Genomic DNA, 23,384 nt, shown 5'->3' on the forward strand with positions numbered 1-23,384 from the left:
TGACATTATAGATGCACTCACAAACGTATATTATTGATGCATTCATAAATATATAAAATGTCTTATGTACACAGATATTATTGCAACATTGTCGGAGTCCAGCTCCAACAGGATCCAGGATACCCCAAAAGGATGGACAGCGTCGGCGATGAACAACAGGAAGGAGACTGAGACTCGTGGACTCAGCCAAGTAAAAATACCACCATCTTGTGCTTTCTTTATTTCATATACTCATATATAGATTACAGTAGAATTACATAAATCATTAACATATATTATAATACTATTGTTTTGAGTCGAAAGAATGAATCATTTTGAACCCACAAAGATTTCTTTAAAAGATTACGTAAACCATACCTTTTAGTTTCTAGATTTTCTCATAAGATAAATTCCAAGGTTACCATTATGTACAGTACATGTTCTAAGAATTATTCTTGGTGGTTAACCAACCTTAACACCTAAGTCTAAATATATCCTTATATTCTATATATCCTTAGCCCCCACATAGCTTTTCCTACACGGACATTACTTTACTTTTTTATAATGCCATTAAAATATCTAAAATATATTTTACAATTTCTATTTTGAATATTGCTACTCAAAGGCAATTTAATATAGCAACAAACAATATTAGGATCCCAATAATCTATTAAAGAATAACTTTCCAAATCATTTTTATTTGTCCCTAATCTAGAACATGTCTGTTCACCAGTTAATTGATCAAATATCATTAAACTACCATTAATATTGAACCACAAATTATTATTATCATCATAAACACCCTCATATGGCCATATCTCTAGGGAGGATGGTGTTTTTCAAAGAAACATTTCCCTATGTCCAGATCTAGTCACTGTTTCCCAATGTCCCTCTTTAGGCATCAGGCCTTGCCATACAGTACTCAAAGGGGGAGTCAGGGTAGTTTTTCTTCATCTAGGAAATCTAAGATTTTTCCTTGGGGCAAATCCTGCCACACTTAAATTTACATATATAGAAATTATAAGTATTGCTTTTATCAGGAGTGTAGTCCACCTTCCACGTGCAGTTCCACCTTGCAGTTCTGCACTGGAGCACCCCATGACCTTGTCATGGCGTTGCAGCGTCTGGATGGCTTCCAACACAACATTGTTTGTAATATCAAAATATTGGTAATGGCTTCAATGTCTCCCAGTAAGAAACTAGTTACATGAGTTCTGGTGTATTCATTTAAGGAAATATTATGTTGGTCTTAAAATATATTGAATTGTTGATATGGAACAAATCTGATAAATATAAATGAATTTTATAAAGAAAGTGCAGTTGTATGGTGTAATTTGTGCTGTGATAATGAAAAGTAGACATAGACATAGGTATGGATACACATGCACATACATACACATTAATACATAGATTTTATTATGTAAACTTGTTATGTTCCTGTCAAGATACTTAAGAATTTGACAACAACGTTTGCTCTGAAAAATGGAACTGGATCATTGGGGAACACAGAAGAGAAACATTTATCACTGGATCTTTTTTAACATAAAAAAATGAACACATTTAAAGGTAAACATAAACATCGGCAGACTAAGGAGAAGAGGCAATTCTGACACACAAAAAAATGGCCACTAAATACACAAAAACAGATCATTCTCCTTATTAATTAAAAAAATCTATACACTTGTCAATTCTCTTTTTGCTTTTTTTTTGCTTATCAAATTCTGTTTCATACTTGAAAGAGGATCACTCTATCATGATACAAAATTCTGTGATCTTGTGCTACATCTTCAAGTCACATGTTCTATTAATCTGTTTTTTCTTTCTGTAAATTGTTCTAGTTTAATAAATAAAAGGACTGTAAAATCTTGAAAAACAGAAATTGTACACTTTCCAAAAATGCTGTCCTATCTCTTTATGTAGTAGAAATAGATATCCATTTCTAGTGATCCTTCAGGGTGGTTCCTTTCATTGAGGTATAGTATTTTTTCCTAGTTACATAATTTAGAAATCCCTCAAAACATGTTTTGTTTGTTGTTCCTGCTCTCACCTTGATGAACCCAATAAAGATGTGATTGCCTGCCCTAGTAGCTCCATGGCATGCGGCTTCATCAAGTCCTATCTGCTTCCAAGGTTGCCAATAGCTACTGAAGCATTAAAGTCAGCATTTAGGTCTGCCTCCCTTCTTAAATCCCAGCACTCATAATTAGGGGGGCATGTCCATGAAAGTCACTGAAGACAAGGAGTGTTACATGTGTGTATACTCAAAGCCTTTCTTCTCCCTACACAGCACCCATGGATTCCTATTGCAGAGAGGGTGTCAGAAGGTTCAGCTCCTATAGAAATAATTTTCGAAAGCCTGACACTCCTGGCAGTTTTCAGCATAGTGCCTCCTTTCTTTGCTCTTCAGTATTTTACTTTTCAAGCTTGTCCTATATAATTATTTACTCACTTACTTGCAATGATGTTTCTAACATATTTTCAAATGTGTCAGAAATTTAGAAGGCCTTCACTTTCCATTTTTTGATTGGTGTTTTATTTTTTCCTACCTTACTTTCTATTCACTTGAATGATGTGCAAATCTTCTCAGATCTGTAGCTGGATGGCAGGTTGATATACAAGGCTCTTATTCTGATGCTGTGGCTTTCATGCAGTGAAGACTGCTGGTCCAAGATAGCTTCTTATCTAAGCCCCAGGATCTGGCTCTCTGACACTTCTGGCAGATGGAGTACATGAAAAATCACTGTTACTATCATGCCCTGGTTGCTGTACTTTCTCCCTCTGCTCCTGTCTATGGCCTTCTTCTTTCAGGATTCAAGCTTCCCTCTCACCCTCAGTCACCCACATCCCCTCCATGTGTTTTCTAGAAAGCAGAGAAAGGGAGACAGCAATGAGAGAAAGAAAACACTCACAAAGTAGAATCCACAGAACAGAGTCGTACTCTTCAGACATCACTGAACATTGATGTCACCAAGCTAGTTGGTTAAATGAGTGTTCCTTCTAGATATTTGATTTTGTAGGCCTGGAGAAAATCCAAGTAGTTTGCATTTTTATTGAAGCTCTCAGGAGATCCTAATTCAAAGTGACCATTGACCACAGTTTGAAAATCATCACCTTTGAGAATTAGCTGGCAATTTATGAACTTTGCAGCAAGAAAAAAGGACTCATAGGTGATGATGCATTGATATCTAACACTGTCCATTTTATATTTTGGTGAAACTATACAGTATGTCCATAAATTATGATTTTTAAACTCATTACATCAACTGTATAATTAATTTTTTCCTTTAAGTTTAATTATGTTTGATCTAAACTTCATTTCTAAACAGAGGTTTTCATTTGGGAGGGAAGGGGGGTTGTCCTGGGAGTTTCAGTTTTGTTTTGATTTTTGTAGTACGTTAGGAGGCGATAATGAGAGTTGGGTTTAAGGCTGGTATGCATAGTGTGTTTGTGGAACAAATAAAGTCGCACAGTATACCAAGTGTGCTCTTATCTGTTCTAAAAGAGGAAACTTGTATCTGACAGTAAAGAGATTAATATCATTCACATTAATAAATGGAAATTTGGATTTTCAAATTGTGTTGGCATCAGGGAAAAGGGTAATGATTTGTGATCTTCTACAGATATATGAGAAACCTCAATCTACAGAGTAAAATATCATTTCAATTGGTATACATTGTGCAAGAAATTACTGACCCAACACAGAATATAGCATAGGAAACTACTTTCCTGAAAGAGGAGAGGAAATGTCACCACTATCTTTCAATCTTACTGTTATCATGTGACAAAGTGAAATGCCTGTTTGCCTTTTTCAGTGCCGGCTATGTAGCTTAGATGAGAAAACACTATCTTGCAGGCAACCTGAATTCTTTAAGAACATGCAGAAAGTAAACATGACAAATCATCCAAGTTATATATATTTAAGAATAGGCCATACTGAAGAAAAGTCATGGGCTTAAAATGTTTTATTATGATGAGATGGCAATGATTATGTATGTAAGATAAACATGTTTATTAAATCACACATGCCAAGGAAGTTGTGAATAGCTTCCATAGAAGTAGCAGGAGGCTGCTCTTCTTAAAGGTAATGAGGTGTAGTCATTTAAAAATGTGTCCTACTTCTAATGCCTATAAAAGGCAAACTAGAGTAACTCTGCTGAGTTATGTTAATAACTAGTGAAAAGCATCTTATTCCAAAGCACTTCAAAAACAAATTATTCAAAGCATCTACCAGGTGTTGTGGAAGGCAGGAAAAGAAGAAGTTTGGTTTTGGGTTTCTTCCAAGTCACCTTTAGGAGCACTCCAGAGCTTCTGAAAGTGGCTTATCAGTACATTTGAATATTTTAATTATACACTTCAAAAAATACTTCAGAGTCATTTGACTAAAAGTGAAATTTGTGTATTACATTTTAGTACTTAAATCAACTATGAAATAGCATTTTAAATTGAAATCCAATACACTCTGCATTCACTCTGTTCAAGAAAATTGAAGCTAATTATAACTCTCAAATTAAGCAAGACAGGGGGAGCTAACAATGCAATTTTTAGAACATCATACATTATTATACGTAGAAATAAAACCCCTCATACTCAAGAAGAAAAACTGCCAAATATTTGAAAGAAAAAGTGGGAGAATAGCAGTAGAAATATCTATACATCTTTTCAGTATTTTGTGGATTAAACTTCCAAGAATTATGCATGCAAATCAATTGTATAAATGCCGTCTTTTCAAAAGTCATTCTTCCCTAGTGTATCTGGAAATGTGGGGCTCCTCCTCATTCCATGACTCAGGGTGTGTCTCTGACCTTTCAACCTAAGCTCCCTATTAGCCTTGTTGCCGGAAAATAACAGAAACTTGGAAATTTATCCACACTTGAAATCATGCTGCTCTCCTCATTTTAACCCCACCAGTGAAGTGATGCAGAGACTGTACTTCCCTTTCTTGACTTGTCCCTTGATTTCACTTAACTCCACTATTGAACAACCATTTTTATAACAGATTTTGTAGGTATTGCTGGTTTGTCAGCTTCATTAGATAATGCCAAAGGATTTTCCAAAAGTACTTTACAAATTTATATGCCACCTATCAATATTTGAGATGTTTTCCTTTCCTTGACTCCTTGTTAACACTTCATATTAACAATATTTAAATTTTTGTGAATGTAATGGGAGTATACTATAGTATATTTTATTTTGCTATTGTTTAATGTCCCGTAATATTGTTGATGCAATTTTAATACTCCTGATAATCATTCAAATTTTATTATCAATTTTTTTCATTGGCATTGTTCTTATATTTTGGTTACAGATTTTTTAGTACTTTCCAATGTATAAATGTTACACACACACATGCATGCACACACACACACATTTATCTTGTCCCCCATTAACTGCTTCCTTTTAATTGCTTTTTAAAATAACACTTTATTGGCATATGATAAAAAACATATTTAATGTACACAACTCAAAATAGTTATTTTTTTCTCTTTTTTACATCAGCTATTTTACAAATTAAAGAATGCATTTATTTCCTCTTAGAATTTAACCATAAACTTTGAAACTGCTTAGTTACGTTTTTACAAATGCATTCTGGTTTTATTCAGCACCTCTTTCCTTTTGCCAGATCAGCTAAATTAACATGTTGACTTCTTTAAGAATCTCTCCCATTTCCTGACTACCCCATCTTTCATGTTATTATAAGCTAGAATATTGATTTCACTTTTACAAGGAACAAAAGTCTTAGTTGCATTACAAAATTGGATTTACCAACCTATTTTTTCTAATTATCTAGCTCCTTATTGCTTCTTTCTTCCCACCATTTTTTCCTCATTTTTTCATTATCCTAATATCCTTTGAAGTCATTTTTGACAGTGTCTTGGGGTGGCAATTTTGAATTACAACTTCATTCCTCCCTTGAGTGCTACTGGATATAGCTATAGATTTCTGGGTTGGCAGGTATTGAAAGTTTTACTTAACACCCAACATCAGTAGTTACTGCAAGACTGCAGTCATCTTCACTTCTTTCATTGATAATGTCTTTTCTCTGGATATTTTTAAGGTTTTCTCTTTAACCTTGATATTTTACAACATTGCTACCATATTTATTTATATTTAAACTGATTTAAAAAAAATCTTATTGAAGCATAGTTGAGTGACAATGTCATGTTTAATTTCTGCTGTACAGCAAAGTGACTCTGTAATAGAGACATTCATTTTTTAATATTCTTTTCCATTATGGTTTATCACAGGATACTGAACATAGTTCCCTGTGCTGTACAGTAGGACTTTTTTGTTTATCCATCCTATATATAATACTTTGCATCTGTTAATTCCAAACTCCCCGTCCATCCTTTCCCCACAGCTGCTCCCCCTTGGCAATCACAAGTCTGTTCTCTAAATCTGTAAGTCTGTTTTTGTTTTGTAGATATATTCATTTGTGCCGAATTTTCAATTCCACATATAAGTGATATCATATGGTATTTGTCTTTCTCTTTCTGACTTACTTCACTTAGTATGATAATCTCTATGTCCATTCATGTTGTTACAAATGGCATTATTTCATTCTTTTTAATAGCTGAGTAATATTCCATTGCATACAACATCTTCTTTATCCATTCATCTGTCAATGGGCATTTAAGTTTTTTCCATGTCTTCGCTATTGTAAATAATGCTGCTATGAACATAGGGGTCTATACATCTTTTCGAATTAGAGTTTTGTCTGTGTATATGCCAAGGAGTGGGATTGCTAGATTATATGGCAACTCTAATTTTAGTTTTTTGAGAGACCTTCATATTGTTTTCCATAGTAACTGCAGCAATTTTCATTCCCCCTAACAGGTTAGAGGTTTCCCTTTTCTCCACACCCTCTCCAACATTTATTATTAATAGATTTTATTATTTATAGACTTTTAAATGATGGCCATTCTGACTGGTGTGAGGTGGTACCTCATTATGGTTTTGATTTTCATTTATCGAATAATTAGCAATGATGAACATCTTTTCATTGTGCCAATTGGTCATCTGTATGTCTTCTTTGGAGAAATGTCTATTTAGGTCTTCCGCCCATTTTTCAATTGGGCTGTTTGTGTTATTGTTATTGAATTGTAGGTGCTGTTTGTATAGTTTGGAAACTAAGCCCTTATTGGCTGCATCATTTGCAAATATTTTCTCGCAGTCTGTAGGCTGTTTCTTTCATTTTGTTTCTGGTTTCCTTTGCTGTGCAAAAGCATAAAAGTTTGATTAGGTCCCATTTGCTTATTTTTGCTTTTATGTCTATTGCCTTGGGATACTGACCTAAGAAAATATTGCTATGATTTAGGTCATAGCATAATGTTTTGCCTATGTTCTCTTATAGTTTTATGGTGTCTTGTCTTATATTTAAGTCTTTAAGACATTTCGAGTTTATTTTTGTATATGGTGTGAGAGTGTGTTCTAGCTTCATTGATTTACATGTGGCTGTCTAACTTTCCTAAAACCACTTGCTGAAGAGACTGTCTTTTCTCCATTGTAAATTTTTGCATCCTTTGTCAAAGATTAATTGTTCACAGGTGTGTGGGTTTATTTCTGGGCTCTCTACTCTATTCCACTGATCTGTATGTCTATTTTTGTGCCAATACCACACTGTTTTGATTACTGTAGATTTGTAATATTGTCTGAAGTCTGCAAGGGTTATGCCTCCTGCTTTGTTCCTTTTCCTCAGGATTGCTTTGGCATTTCTGGTTCTTTTGTTGTTCCATATAAAATTTAGGATTATTTGTTCTAGTTCTGTGAAAAATGTCATGGGTATTTTGATAGGTATTGCATTAAATCTTGTAGATTTCTTTGGTTAGTATGGCCATTTTTACAATATTAATTCTTCCAACCCAAGAGCATGGGCTATCTTTCCATTTCTTTGAATCATCTTCAGTTTCCTCTATTAATGTTTTGTAGTTCTCAGCATATAAGTCTTTTACCTTTTGTTTACATCCCCTTTCTGATATTTCATTGTTAGTGTAAAGAAATGCAACCAATTTCTATATGTTAATCTTGTATCCTGCTACCTTACTGAATTTGTTTATCAGTTCTAGTAGTTTTTGTGTGGAGTCTTTAGGGTTTTCTATATAGTATCCTGTCATCTGCAAATAATGACAATTCTACCTCTTCCCTACCAATCTGAATAAATTTTATTTCTTTTTCTTGTCTGATTGCTGTGGCTAAGACAACCAATACTATGTTGAAGAGAAGTGGTGAGTGTGGATATCCTTGTCTTGTTCCAGCTTTCAGTACAAAGGCTATCAGCTTTTCACCATTGAATATTATATTGGTTCTAGGTTTATCAGATAGCTTTTATTATGTTGAGATATGTTCCCTCTATACTCACTTTCATAAAGATTTTTATCATAAATGGATGTTGAATTTTATCAAATGCTTTTTCTGCATCTATTGAGATGATCATGTGGTTTTTGCCTACTCTTTTGAAGATGTGATGTATCACATAGATTGATTTGAGTATGTTGAACCCTCCTGTCACCCTGGGATGAATCCAATTTGGTCATGGTGTATGATCTTTTTATGTGTTGTTGGAATTTTGTTGAGAAGTTTTGCATCTATATTCATCACAGGTGTTGCCCTGTAATTTTCTTTTTTGTTATTGTCTTTGGTTTTGATACCAGGGTGATGGTGGCTTCAAAAAATGTCTTTGGGAGTGTTCCCTCCTCTTCAGTCTTTTGGAAGAGTTTGAGAAGGATTAGCAAAAGTTCTTCTTTGTATGTTTGGTAGAATTCGCCTGTGCAGTCATCTTGTCCGAGACTTTTTTTGTAGGGAGTTTTTTTTTTTTTTTTTTCTTTTCCTTTTCAGATTCTATTTCACTTCTAGTGCTTGGTCTGTTCAAGTTATCTATTTCTTCTTTTTTTAAAATATTTATTTGTTTATTTATTTATTTGGCTACACTGGGTCTTAGTTTCAGGATGCGGGATCTTTTTTGCAGCATGTGGGATCTTTAGTTGTGGCATGCAAACTCTTTAGTTGTGGCATGTGAAATCTTAGTTGAGGAATGTGGGATTTAGTTCCCTGACCAGAGATCAAATCTGGGCCCCCTGCATTGGGAGAGTGGAGTCATAGCCATTGGACCACCAGGGTCTTGATTCAGTTTTATTGGGCTGTGTGTTTCTAGAAAGTTGTCCATTTCTTCTAAGTTGTCAAATTTGTTGGTTTATAATTGTTCATAGTATTCTCTTATGGTTTTTTTTTAAAATTTCTGCTGTATCAGTTGTGATTTCTCCTCTTTCATTTCTTATTTTGTTTATTTGGGTCTTCTCACTTTTCTTCTTGGTAAGCCTAGCCAGAGGTTTGTCAATTTTGTTTATCCTTTCAAAGAACAAGCTCTTGGTTTTATTGATTTTTCTATTGTTTTTTAAATCTCTGTTTTATTTATTTCCTCTCTGATCTTTATTATCTCCTTCCTTCTGCTGACTTTAGGTTTTGTTTGTTATTCTTTTTCTAATTTTTTTTGTGTGACGGGTTAGAATGTTTATTTGAGATTCTTCTTGTTTCTTAAAGAAGGCCTGTATTGTGAAGAACTTCCCTATTATGACTTCTTTTGCTGTATCCCACAGATTTAGTATGGTTGTGTTTTCATTGTCATTTTCTTCAAGGCATTTTAAAATTTCTTCTTTGATTTCATCATTGACCCATTTTTTTTTTTTTTGGTAGTATGCTGTTTAATTTCCATGTAATTGTTTTTTCCTTGTTTCTTTTTCTTGATTTCTGGTTTCATGCCATTGTAGTCAGAAAAGATGCTCGAAATAATTTTTAAACTCTTAAATTTGTTGGGCTTGTTTTGTGCCCTAGTCTGTGGTGATCCTAGAGGATGCTCCATGTGCACTTGAAAAGAATGTGGATTCTGCTTTTTTTGTATGTAATGTCCTGAAAATATCGATTAAGTCTAACTGTTCTATTTTATCATTTAGGATTTCTGTTGCCTTATTGATTTTCTATTTTGAGGATTTGTCCATTGATGTGAGTGGGGTATTAAAATCTCCTATTATTATTGTATTCCCATTAATTTCTCCCTTTAAGTCTGTTAATATTTGTTTTATGTATTTGGGTGCTCCTATATTAGGTGCACATATGTAGACAAGTGTAATAACCTCTCTGTGTATTGATCCTTTTATCATTATATAGTGTCCTTCTTTATCTTTCTTTATCACCTTTTGTGAACCCTACTTTCTTGTCATTTCTGGTTGCATGAAGTATCTTTTTCATACACTTACTTTCAATCTATGTGTGTCCTTTTCCCTAAAGTGGGTCTCTTGTAGGCAGCATACTGTAGACTATTTTTTAATCCAATCTGCCACTTTGTGTCTCTTTATTTGAACATTTAGTCCATTGACATTTAGGGTAATTATTGATAGATATGTATTTATTGCTATTTTAAACCTTGATTTTCCATTGATCTTATATTTCTTCTCTATCTTTTTTTTTTTTTCTTTTTGTTTTTCCTTCTGTGGTTTGATGATATTCTTTTCTATGATACTTACATTCTCTTCTTTTTGGTTTTTATGAATTGATTTTATGTTTTTGATTTGTGGTTACCCTATTTTTCATGTATATTAACCCCTTCTTATATCCACTTTCCTTAGACTGGTAGACATATAGGCTCAAACACATTCTAGAAAAATAAAATCTACATTTTCTTACTCACCTCCCCTACATTTTATAATTTTGATGTCCTCTTTACATCTTCATGTTCATCTTTTTGCTGTTCACTGTGGTTATCATCTCTTTCACGATTTTTTTTTTTCTTCTAATCTGTGTACTGGCTTATTTAAGTGACTTGTTTTACAATTGTGACATTCTCTTTCCTATAGATTCTTACTTCTTTTCTATTTAGATAAGACCTTTCAATATTTCCTTTAAGGTAGGTTTATTATTGCTGTCCTTTTAGTTTTTTCTTGTCTGAGAAATTCTTTATCTCTCCTTCTATTCTAAATGATAATCTTGCTGGGTAGAGTATCCTAGGTTGCAGATTTTTTTTTCCTTTTCAAGACTTTGAAAATATTTTTCCACTCCCTTCTGGCCTGTAACATTTCTTTACAGAAATCAACTTATAACCTTATGGGGGTTCCCTTGTAATTAACACTTTGTTTTTCTCTTGCTTCCTTTAGAATCCTCTCTTTATCTTTAACTTTTGCCATTTTTATGTCTTGGTGTAGTTCTGTTTGAGCTTATCTTGGATGAGACCCTCTGTGTTTCCTGTACCTAGATATCTGTTTCCTTCTTTAGGTTTGGGAAGTTTTCAGCCATAATTTCCTCAAATGCTTTTTCAATCCCCTTTTCTCTTTCTTCTCCTTTTGGGATCCTTATTATGCATAGATTGGCATTTATATATACCCAATAGGTCTCTTATATTGCTTTCATATATATATATATATATATATATATATATATTTCATTTGGCTTTCTGTCTGCTGTTTTGATTGAGTGATTTCCATTATTCTATAATCCAGGTCACTTATTCATTCTTCTTCATTCTTCATTCTGCTATACATTGCCTTCAGTTCAGCTTTCATTTCTGCAAATTAATTTTCTAATTTTTCTTAGCTCCTCATTATAGTTTCTAGTTCCTTTTTACAGTAATCTGCATTTCTGTCAATAGCCTTTCTTAATTCCTTTAGTATTTTCATTACCTCCTTTCTGAACTTGGTGTCTATTAAACTGAAGAGGTCTGTTTCATTGTTTATTCTTTCAGGGGAATTCTCTTGATCATTAATTGGGAGTGGGTCCTCTGCTTCTTCATTTTACTTATATTTCTCTTGCTCTGTGAGTTTAAGAGAAACAGTTTTCTACTGTGGTCTTAGAGGGCTATTTTTATCTGGGCTCATCCCTTTGTAGCCCGCATGAGTTTAATACTTTTGGTGCGAGAGCTGTTTTTAGTATGGATGTCTGCCACCTCTTTCCTCGGTGTGTGCTGGCCATTATCTCCTTGATAAGTGGTGTGACTGGTGTTGTGGTGATCAGAGCCTTCACTGGATGTTGAGTGGGACCTCCTCCTTGCTGTGTGGTTGTCACTGTCCTGTCAGGGGCAGGGTCTACTCCTTAGTTGTTGGAGTGCAAACCCCCAGATCCATTTCTGAGCTGCATTTCTGAGCTGTGGTGCAAGGTAGGTGGGATTGGAGTGTTCTCTTTGGGTGAGGAACCACTGAGTATTCCTCTGCCAGTGCTGTTCACCAACGAGTGTGCTCTGTGTGTCACCTCTCACTCATTGTGTGGATTCACAAAGTACACTGTTGTCGGCACTGCCCTCAGTCCCTTCTCAAACTTGGGAATGCTAGCAATTGGCCCTGGTATCTCTTCAGGTGTTGTTTTCACAAGGCCACCAGCACAGATCCACTGAAATCAGGCCCCAAGACTGCAGTATTCACACACCTGGAACTTCTTTGGGAGCTATGGAGGCAGCTCAGCCCCATATGCATACACCCACAAAGCTGCTAAGGACAGGCTTATCCCAGCTGTGGGAGCACCTGTCATCCGTTCAGATGTCCACAGACACTGAATTTACAAAGCCAGTGGCAGCGGTGTAAATCCACGGCTCACGCAGCTTTGGGGAGAGATTTCAGCCCTGCTTCCTAAGTCATGCAGCCCCTGGGGCTCAGTTGTTTCAGCCCTAACTCTGTGAATGGGCATCCCACTGACATCTGCCCCCAGGACCTGCACGTGTAGAAAGAGTCTGTAATGGTACTTTGCTACTATGGCAGGCCCAGGCTTCTTCCGTGAACACACCTGATTGTGGCTGTGCCACACTCCAGCCCCTTCAGGCTGTCTCCGTGCAGCCAACAGCAGTCCCCTCCCCATGTCTGTCCTCTAAACTCCAAGTTTCAGCCCCCAGCCCCTACCTGTACCAACAGATGCTCATCTTAGGCTGGGGTGTTCAGGGCAGTGACAAGGACCATCTGCGTAGGACTCTCTTTGTTCTGCCTGTCACAAACCAGTTGTTGCGGTCCCCTCTGGGCCTCTGAAGTTCCTTTTCTGTCCTGGCTGATCTCCCTACCACTGAGGGGGCTTCCCAGTGTGCGGAAACTTTTCCTCTTTTTCAGCTCCTTCCCAGGGGCTCAGGTCCCATCCTATGCCTTCTTCTTTTTTTTTTTTTTTTTTCCTTTTGTCCTACCTAATTACATGGAGATCTTTCTTGTCCTTTCAGGATCTGAAGTTTTCTGCTGGTGTTCAGTAGGTGTTCTATGAGAATTGTTCCATTTGTAGATGTATTTTTGATGTATTTGTGGGAGGAGGTGAGTTCCACATTCTACTACTCTGCCATCTTTATTCTGAACTGACTTGTTTTCTTTATGCTTTCCAACTGTGCATAAATCTTTCTTCAATCCACTAAATTTTGCAGCCATTTCTCTTAAACTTTTTCCTCTCCACCATTTATTTCTTCTATTACTTTTCAATCTATTTTTATGCTGTTTTATATTAATCTGATTTTTCATCTTTCACCTTGTTCAAACATCACCCGCATGAACATTATAATTCATATTATTTTCTCTTCACATTTCTTTTTATTTTTTATAATCTATTGACCTTGTTTTCTAACTACAATTCTTTCATTTTTCTCTTGGAGGAATTTGAAACATAATTATTACAAAGTCATTTTCAGATCCCTCTCATTTCTATTTGTTGGCATAGTATTTTTAACTTACTGAATTTTTGTGATAATTTCATGAGATTTATTTTTCACCTGTGCTGTGGAAAGTGTTTGATAACTTATCTTGAATGGGATATGGTTCTTTCTTATTCTCAGTGATTTTTTAAGTTCCTCTCATCCAATCCTCTGTTCTCACAAGTTCACAAACAGATCTCACATTAGTGATTCAAGGTCTCAACCTTCAGGACTTACCTGAGCTCACACCTTACTAGGCCAGGCTCTAGTTGAGTGGCTATCTGCTTCCCACTATCCCCAACAGGAGTTCAGCACCAGTTATGATAGTTGACAGAGTGTGTGTGTGTGTGTGTGTGTGTGTGTGTGTGTGTGTGTGTGTGTGTGTTTTCCCCCTCATCTTCTGTCCCTGGGTGGAGAGCTTCACCCAAGTCCGAAGTTTACATGGAGCTTGACTCACGTCCTCTCCACAAAGGACTCCAAGAAAAAGAATTCAGAACTGCCTTTACATGACTCTAATTCAGTTTGTCACACAGCTTCAAATGTAATTGTCATATACATATTTTTTTCTGGTGAGGAGACAGGTCCATAGAGTTATCTATTTTTTTTTGAAACATCTTTATTGGAGAATAATTGCTTAACAATGTTGTGTTAGTTTCTGCTGTATAACAAAGTGAATCAGCAATATGTATACATATATCCCCATATAGCCTCCCTCTTGCATCTCCAACCCACCCTCCCTAACCCTTCCCTCTAGGGGGTCACAAAGCACCAAACTGATTCACTTGTGACATCCCCAGTCAAGTTCCCAGGCCACAGGGTTCCAGAATCAAGCCTCAGTCATGTTCCCAGGCGACAGGGTTTCAGAATCAAACCACAATCATGTTCCCAGGCCACAGGGTTCCACAATCAAACCTCAGTCATATTCCCATGCCACATTGTTCCAGAATCCACTAATGTCATGTTCCCAGGTCACAGGTTTCCAGAATCACGCCTCAGTCATGTTCCCAGGCCAAAGGGATCCAGAATCAAACCTCAGTCATGTTGCCAGGCCATAGGGTACCACCATCAAACCTCAGTCATATTCCCAGACCACAGGTTTCCAGAATCAAACCGATTTCATTTTCCCAGGCAACAGGGTACAAGAATCCAAACCGATGTCATGTTCCCAGGCCACAGGATTCCACAATCTAACATCAGTCATGTTCCCAGGCCAATGGTTTCCAGAATCAAATCTCAGTCATATTCCCAGGCCACATGGTTCCAGAATCAAACCTCAGTCATGTTCCCTGGACACAGGTTTCAAAAATAAAACCCCAGTCATGTTCCCAGGCCACAGGGTTCCAGAATCAAGCCTCACTCATATTCCCAGGCCACAGGGTTCCACAATTAAACCTCAGTCATATTCCCAGACCAGAGGGTTCCACAATCAAGCCTCAGTCCTGTTGCCAGGCCACGGTTCCACCATCAAGCCTCAGTCATGTTCCCAGGCCAGAGTGTTCCACAATCAAACCTAAGTCATCTTGCCAGGCCACAGGATTCCACCATCAAACCTCAGTCCTGTTGCCAGGCCACAGGCTTCCACCATCAAGCCTCAGTCATGTTCCCAGGCCACAGGGTTCCTCCATCAAACCTGAGTCATGTTCCAGGCCACAGGATTCCACAATCTAACATCAGTCATGTTCCCAGAACAATGGTTTCAAGAAACAAATCTCAATCAGGGTCCCAGGCCACAGGGTTCCAGAATCAAACATCAGTCATGTTCGCAGGTCACAGGATTCCACAATCAAACCTCAGTCTTGTTCCCAGGACAAAGGTGTCCAGAATCAAACCTCAGTCATGTTCCCAGGGAACAGGGTTCCAGAAACAAACCTCAGTCATGTTTCCAGGGAAGAGGGTTCCAGAACCAAACCTCAGTCATGTTTCCAGGCCAAAGGGTTTCAGAATCAAACCACAGTCATGTTCCCAGGCCAGAGGGTTCCACAATCAAACCTCAGTCCTGTTGCCAGGCCACGGTTCCACCATCAAGCCTCAGTCATGTTCCCAGGCCAGAGTGTTCCGCAATCAAACCTAAGTCATCTTGCCAGGCCACAGGATTCCACCATCAAACCTCAGTCCTGTTGCCAGGCCACAGGCTTCCACCATCAAGCCTCAGTCATGTTCCCAAGCCTGAGGGTTCCACAATCAAACCTCTGTCATGTTGCCAGGCCACAGAATTCCACCATCAAACCTCAGTCCTGTTGCCAGGCAACAGGCTTCCACCATCAAGCCTCAGTCATGCACCCAAGCCTGAGGGTTCCACAATCAAACCTCTCTCATGATGCCAGGCCACAGGGTTCTTCCATCAAACCTCAGTCATGTTCCCAGGCCACAGGGATCCAGAATCAAGCCTCAGTCATGTTTCCAGGCCATAGGGTACCACCATCAAACCTCAGTCATATTCCCAGGCCACAGGTTTCCAGAATCAAACCGATTTCATGTTCCCAGGCAACAGGGTACCAGAATCCAAACCGATGTCATGTTCCCAGGCAACAGGATTCCACAGTCTAACATCAGTTATGTTCCCAGACCAATGGTTTCCAGAATCAAACCCCAGTCATGTTCCAAGGACACAGGGTTCCAGTATAAAACCTCAGATATGTTCCCTGGACACAGGTTTCAACAATAAAACCCCAGTCCTGTTCCCCGGCCACAGGGTTCCAGAATTAAGCCTCACTCATATTCCCAGTCCACAGGGTTCCACAATTAAACCTCAGTCATATTCCCAGGCCTGAGGGTTCCACAATCAAACCTCTGTCATGTTGCCAGGCCACAGGGTTCAACCAGCAAACCTCAGTCATGTCCCCAGGCCACAGGATTCCACAATCTAACATCAGTCATACTTAAAGGCCATTGGTTTCCAGAATCAAACCTCAGTCATATTCCCAGGCCTCAGGGTTCCAGAATCAAGCCTCAGTCATGTTCCCAGGCCACAGGGATCCAGAATCAAGCCTCAGTCATGTTTCCAGGCCATAGGGTACCACCATCAAACCTCAGTCATATTCCCAGGCCACAGGTTTCCAGAATCAAACCGATTTCATGTTCCCAGGCAACAGGGTACCAGAATCCAAACCGATGTCATGTTCCCAGGCAACAGGATTCCACAGTCTAACATCAGTTATGTTCCCAGACCAATGGTTTCCAGAATCAAACCCCAGTCATGTTCCAAGGACACAGGGTTCCAGTATAAAACCTCAGATATGTTCCCTGGACACAGGTTTCAACAATAAAACCCCAGTCCTGTTCCCCGGCCACAGGGTTCCAGAATTAAGCCTCACTCATATTCCCAGTCCACAGGGTTCCACAATTAAACCTCAGTCATATTCCCAGGCCTGAGGGTTCCACAATCAAACCTCTGTCATGTTGCCAGGCCACAGGGTTCAACCAGCAAACCTCAGTCATGTCCCCAGGCCACAGGATTCCACAATCTAACATCAGTCATACTTAAAGGCCATTGGTTTCCAGAATCAAACCTCAGTCATATTCCCAGGCCTCAGGGTTCCAGAATCAAGCCTCAGTCATGTTGCCAGGCCACAGGGTACCACCCTCAAACCTCAGTCAGGTTCCCAGGCCACAGGGTTCTTCCATCAAACCTCAGTCATGTTCCCAGGCCACAGGGTACCACCATCAAACCTCAGTCATGTTCCCAGGCCACAGGATTCCACAATCTAACATCAGTCATGTTCCCAGACCAATGGTTTACAGAATCAAACCTCAATCATGTTCCCAGGACATAGGGCTCCAGAATCAAACCTCAGTCCTATTCCCAGGACACATGGTTCCAGAATCAAACCTCAGTCATGTTCCCTGGCCACAGGGTTCCACATTCAAACCTCAGTCATGTTCCCAGGACACAGGTGTCCAGAATCAAACTTCAGTCATGTTTCTAGGGAACAGGGTTCCAGAATCAAACCACAGTCATGTTCCCAGGCCAGAGGGTTCCACAGTCAAACCTCAGTCATGTTCCCATGCCACAGGGTTCCAGAATCCAACTGATGTCATGTTCCCAGTCCACAGGGTTCCAGAACCAAGCCTCAGTCAGGTACCAGGGCACAGTATTCCACAATCTAAACAGATGTCATGTTCCCAGGTCACAGGTTTCCAGAATCACGCCTCAGTCATGTTCCCAGGCCACAGGGATCCAGAATCAAACCTCAGTCATGTTGCCAGGCCATAGGGTACCACCAGCAAACCTCAGTCATATTCCCAGAACACAGGTGTCCAGAATCAAACCGATTTCATGTTCCCAGGCAACAGGGTATCAGAATTCAAACCGATGTCATGTTCCCAAGCCACAGGGTTCCACCATCAAACCTCAGTCCTGTTGCCAGGCCACAGGGTTCCACAATCAAGCCTCAGTCATGTTCCCAGGCCAGAGTGTTCCACAATCAAACCTAAATCATCTTGCCAGGCCACAGGGTTCAACCATCAAACCTCAGTCATGTTCCCAGGAAACAGGGTTCCAGAATCAAACCAATGTCATGTTCCCAGGCCACGGGGTTCCAGTATCAGGCCTCAGTCATGTTCCCCGTGCACAGGGTTCCACCATCAAACCTCAGTCATGTTGCCAGTCCACAGGTTTCTGCGATCAAATCAGAGTCAACTTCCCAGGCCACAGGGTTCCAGAATCAACCCTCAGTCATGTTGCCAGGCCACAGGGTACCACCATCACACCTCAGTCATGTTCCCAGGCCACAGGGTTCTTCCATCAAACCTCAGTCATGTTCCCAGGCCACAGGATTCCCCAATCTAACATCAGTCATGTTCCCAGGCCATTGGTTTCCAGAATCAAACCTCAGTCATATTCCCAGGCCACATGATTCCAGAATCAAACCTCAGTCATGTTCCCTGGACACAGGTTCCAAAAATAAAACCCCAGTCATGTTCCCAGGCCACATGATTCCACCATCAAGCCTCAGTCATGTTCCCAAACCTGAGGTTTCCACAATCAAAACTCTGTCATGTGCCCAAGTCACAGGGTTCCACCAACAAACCTCAGTCATGTTCCCAGGCCACAGGATTCCACAATCCAACATCAGTCATGTTCCCAGACCAATGGTTTACAGAATCAAACCTCAATCATGTTCCCAGGACACAGGGTTCCAGAATCAAACCAATGTCAAGTTCCCAGGCCATGGGTTTCCATCTAGGCCACAGTCATGTTTCCAGGGCACAGGGTTCCACAATCAAACCTCAGTCATGTTGCCAGTCCCCAGGTTTCTGCCGTCAAACCTCAGTCAAGTTCCCAGGCCCCAGGGTTCCCGAATCAAGCCTCAGTCATTTGGCCAGGCCAGAGTGTTCCACCATCAAACCTCACTCATGACCCCAGGCCACATATTTCCACAATGAAACCTCAGTCATTTTCCCAGGCCACAGGTATCCAGAATCAAACCTCAGTCCTATTCCCAAGACACATGGTTCCAGAATCAAACCTCAGTCATGTTCCCTGGCCACAGGGTTCCACATTCAAACCTCAGTCATGTTCCCAGGACACAGGTGTCCAGAATCAAACCTCAGTCATGTTTCCAGGGAACAGGGTTCCAGAACCAAACCTCAGTCATGTTCCCAGGCCAAAGGTTTTCAGAATCAAACCACTGTCATGTTCCCAGGCCAGAGGGTTCCACAGTCAAACCTCAGTCATGTTCCCATGCCACAGGGTTCCAGAATCCAACCGATGTCATGTTCCCAGGCCACAGGGTTCCAGAATCAATCCTCAGTTATGTTGCCAGGCTACAGGGTTCCAGAATAAAACCTCAGTCATGTTCCCAGTCCACAGAGTTCCAGGAGCAAGCCTCAGTCAGGTTCCCAGGGCACAGTATTCCACAATCAAAACAGATGTCATGTTCCCTTGTCACAGGTTTCCAAAATCACGCCTCAGTCATGTTCCCAGGCAACAGGGTATCGGAATCCAAACCGATGTCATGTTACCAAGCCACAGGGTTCCACCATCAAACCTCAGTTATGTTCCCAGGTCACAGGATTCCACAATCTAACATCAGTCATGTTACCAGACCAATGGTTTACAGAATCAAACCTCAATCATGTTCCCAGGACACAAGGATCCAGAATCAAACCAATGTCAAGTTCCCAGACCATGGGTTTCCATCTAGGCCACAGTTATGTTTCCAGTGCACAGGGTACCACCATCAAGCCTCAGTCATATTCCTAGGACACATGGCTCCAGAATCAAACCTCAGTCATATTCGCAGGCCACAGGATGCCACAATCAAACCTCAGTCTTGTTCCCAGGACAAAGGTGTCCAGAATCAAACCTCAGTCATGTTCCCACGGAACAGGGTTCCAAAAACAAACCTCAGTCATGTTGCCAGGCCACAGGTTTCCACCGTCAAACCTCAGACATGTTCCCAGGCCACAGGGTTCCAGAATCAAACCGTTCTCATGTTCCCAGGCCACAGGGTTCCACAATCCACTGATGTCATGTTCCCAGGCCACAGGGATCCAGAATCAAACCTCAGTCATGTTGCCAGGCCATAGGGTACCACCATCCAATCTCAGTCATATTCCCAGGCCACAGGTTTCCAGAATCAAACCGATTTCATGTTCCCAGGCAACAGGGTACCAGAATCCAAACCAATGTCATGTTCCCAGGCCACAGGATTCCCCAATCTAACATCAGTCATATTCCCAGGCCATTGGTTTCCAGAATCAAACCTCAGTCATATTCCCAGGCCACATGTTTCCAGATTCAAACCTCAGTCATGTTCCCTGGACACAGGTTCCAAAAATAAAACCCCAGTCATGTTCCCAGGCCACAGGGTTCCACAATTAAACCGCAGTCATATTCCCAGGCCAGAGGGTTCCACAATCTAACCTCAGTCCTTTTGCCAGGCCACGGTTCCACCATCAAGCCTCAGTCATGTTCCCAGGCCAGAGTGTTCCACAATCAAACCTAAGTCATCTTGCCAGGCCACAGGATTCCACCATCAAACCTCAGTCCTGTTGCCAGGCCACAGGCTTCCACCATCAAGCCTCAGTCATGTTCCCAAGCCTGAGGGTTCCACAATCAAACCTCTGTCATGTTGCCAGGCCACAGGGTTCAACCATCAAACCTCAGTCATGTTCCCAGGAAACAGTGTTCCAGAATGAAACCAATGTCATGTTCCCAGGCCACGGGGTTCCTGTATCAGGCCTCAGTCATGTTCCCAGGCCACAGGGTTCCACCATCAAACCTCAGTCATGTTGCCAGTCCACAGGTTTCTGCGATCAAATCAGAGTCAAGTTCCCAGGCCACAGGGTTCTTCCATAAAAACTCAGTCATGTTCCCAGGCCACAGGGTACCACCATCAAACCTCAGTCATGTTCCCAGGCCACAGGGTTCTTCCATAAAACCTCAGTCATGTTCCCAGGCCACAGGATTCCACAATCCAACATCAGTCATGTTCCCCGACCAATGGTTTACAGAATCAAACCTCAATCATGTTCCCAGGACACAGGGTTCCAGAATCAAACCAATGTCAAGGTCCCAGGCCATGGGTTTCCATCTAGGCCACAGTCATGTTTCCAGGGCACAGGGTTCCACAATCAAACCTCAGTCATGTTGCCAGTCCCCAGGTTTCTGCCGTCAAACCTCAGTCAAGTTCCCAGGCCCCAGGGTTCCCGAATCAAGCCTCAGTCATTTGGCCAGGCCAGAGTGTTCCACCATCAAACCTCACTCATGACCCCAGGCCACATATTTCCACAATGAAACCTCAGTCATTTTCCCAGGCCACAGGTATCCAGAATCAAACCTCAGTCCTATTCCCAAGACACATGGTTCCAGAATCAAACCTCAGTCATGTTCCCTGGCCACAGGGTTCCACATTCAAACCTCAGTCATGTTCCCAGGCCAAAGGGTTTCAGAATCAAACCACAGTCATGTTCCCAGGCCAGAGGGTTCCACAGTCAACCCTCAGTCATGTTCCCATGCCACAGGGTTCCAGAATCCAACCGATGTCATGTTCCCAGGCCACAGGGTTCCAGAATCAATCCTCAGTTATGTTGCCAGGCTACAGGGTTCAAGAATAAAACCTCAGTCATGTTCCCAGTCCACAGAGTTCCAGGAGCAAGCCTCAGTCAGGTTCCCAGGGCACAGTATTCCACAATCAAAACAGATGTCATGTTCCCTTGTCACAGGTTTCCAGAATCACGCCTCAGTCATGTTCCCAGGCCACAGGGATCCAGAATCAAACCTCAGTCATGTTGCCAGGTCATAGGGTACCACCAGCAAACCTCAGTCATGTTCCCAGGCCACAGGGTTCTTCCATCAAACCTCAGTCATGTTCCCAGGCCACAGGATTCCACAATCTAACATCAGTCATGTTCCCATGCTACAGGGTTCCAGAATCCAACCGATGTCATGTTCCCTGGCCACAGGGTTCCAGAATCAATCCATAGGTATGTTCCCTGGCTACAGGGTTCCAGAATAAAACCTCAGTCATGTTCCCAGTCCACAGGGTTCCAGAACCAAGCCTCAGTCAGGTTCCCAGGGCACAGGATTCCACAATCTAAACAGATGTCATGTTCCCAGGTCACAGGTTTCCAGAATCACGCCTCAGTCATGTTCCCAGGCCACAGGGATCCAGAATCAAACCTCAGTCATGTTGCCAGGCCATAGGGTACCACCAGCAAACCTCAGTCATATTCCCAGAACACAGGTGTCCAGAATCAAACCGATTTCATGTTCCCAGGCAACAGGGTATCAGAATTCAAACCGATGTCATGTTCCCAAGCCACAGGGTTCCACCATCAAACCTCAGTCCTGTTGCCAGGCCACAGGGTTCCACAATCAAGCCTCAGTCATGTTCCCAGGCCAGAGTGTTCCACAATCAAACCTAAATCATCTTGCCAGGCCACAGGGTTCAACCATCAAACCTCAGTCATGTTCCCAGGAAACAGGGTTCCAGAATCAAACCAATGTCATGTTCCCAGGCCACGGGGTTCCAGTATCAGGCCTCAGTCATATTCCCCGTGCACAGGGTTCCACCATCAAACCTCAGTCATGTTGCCAGTCCACAGGTTTCTGCGATCAAATCAGAGTCAACTTCCCAGGCCACAGGGTTCCAGAATCAACCCTCAGTCATGTTGCCAGGCCACAGGGTACCACCATCACACCTCAGTCATGTTCCCAGGCCACAGGGTTCTTCCATCAAACCTCAGTCATGTTCCCAGGCCACAGGATTCCCCAATCTAACATCAGTCATGTTCCCAGGCCATTGGTTTCCAGAATCAAACCTCAGTCATATTCCCAGGCCACATGATTCCAGAATCAAACCTCAGTCATGTTCCCTGGACACAGGTTCCAAAAATAAAACCCCAGTCATGTTCCCAGGCCACATGATTCCACCATCAAGCCTCAGTCATGTTCCCAAACCTGAGGTTTCCACAATCAAAACTCTGTCATGTGCCCAAGTCACAGGGTTCCACCAACAAACCTCAGTCATGTTCCCAGGCCACAGGATTCCACAATCCAACATCAGTCATGTTCCCAGACCAATGGTTTACAGAATCAAACCTCAATCATGTTCCCAGGACACAGGGTTCCAGAATCAAACCAATGTCAAGTTCCCAGGCCATGGGTTTCCATCTAGGCCACAGTCATGTTTCCAGGGCACAGGGTTCCACAATCAAACCTCAGTCATGTTGCCAGTCCCCAGGTTTCTGCCGTCAAACCTCAGTCAAGTTCCCAGGCCCCAGGGTTCCCGAATCAAGCCTCAGTCATTTGGCCAGGCCAGAGTGT

The sequence above is a fragment of the Balaenoptera acutorostrata genome, chromosome 12, assembly GCF_949987535.1.
Source record: "Balaenoptera acutorostrata chromosome 12, mBalAcu1.1, whole genome shotgun sequence".
Lineage (NCBI taxonomy): Eukaryota > Metazoa > Chordata > Mammalia > Artiodactyla > Balaenopteridae > Balaenoptera > Balaenoptera acutorostrata.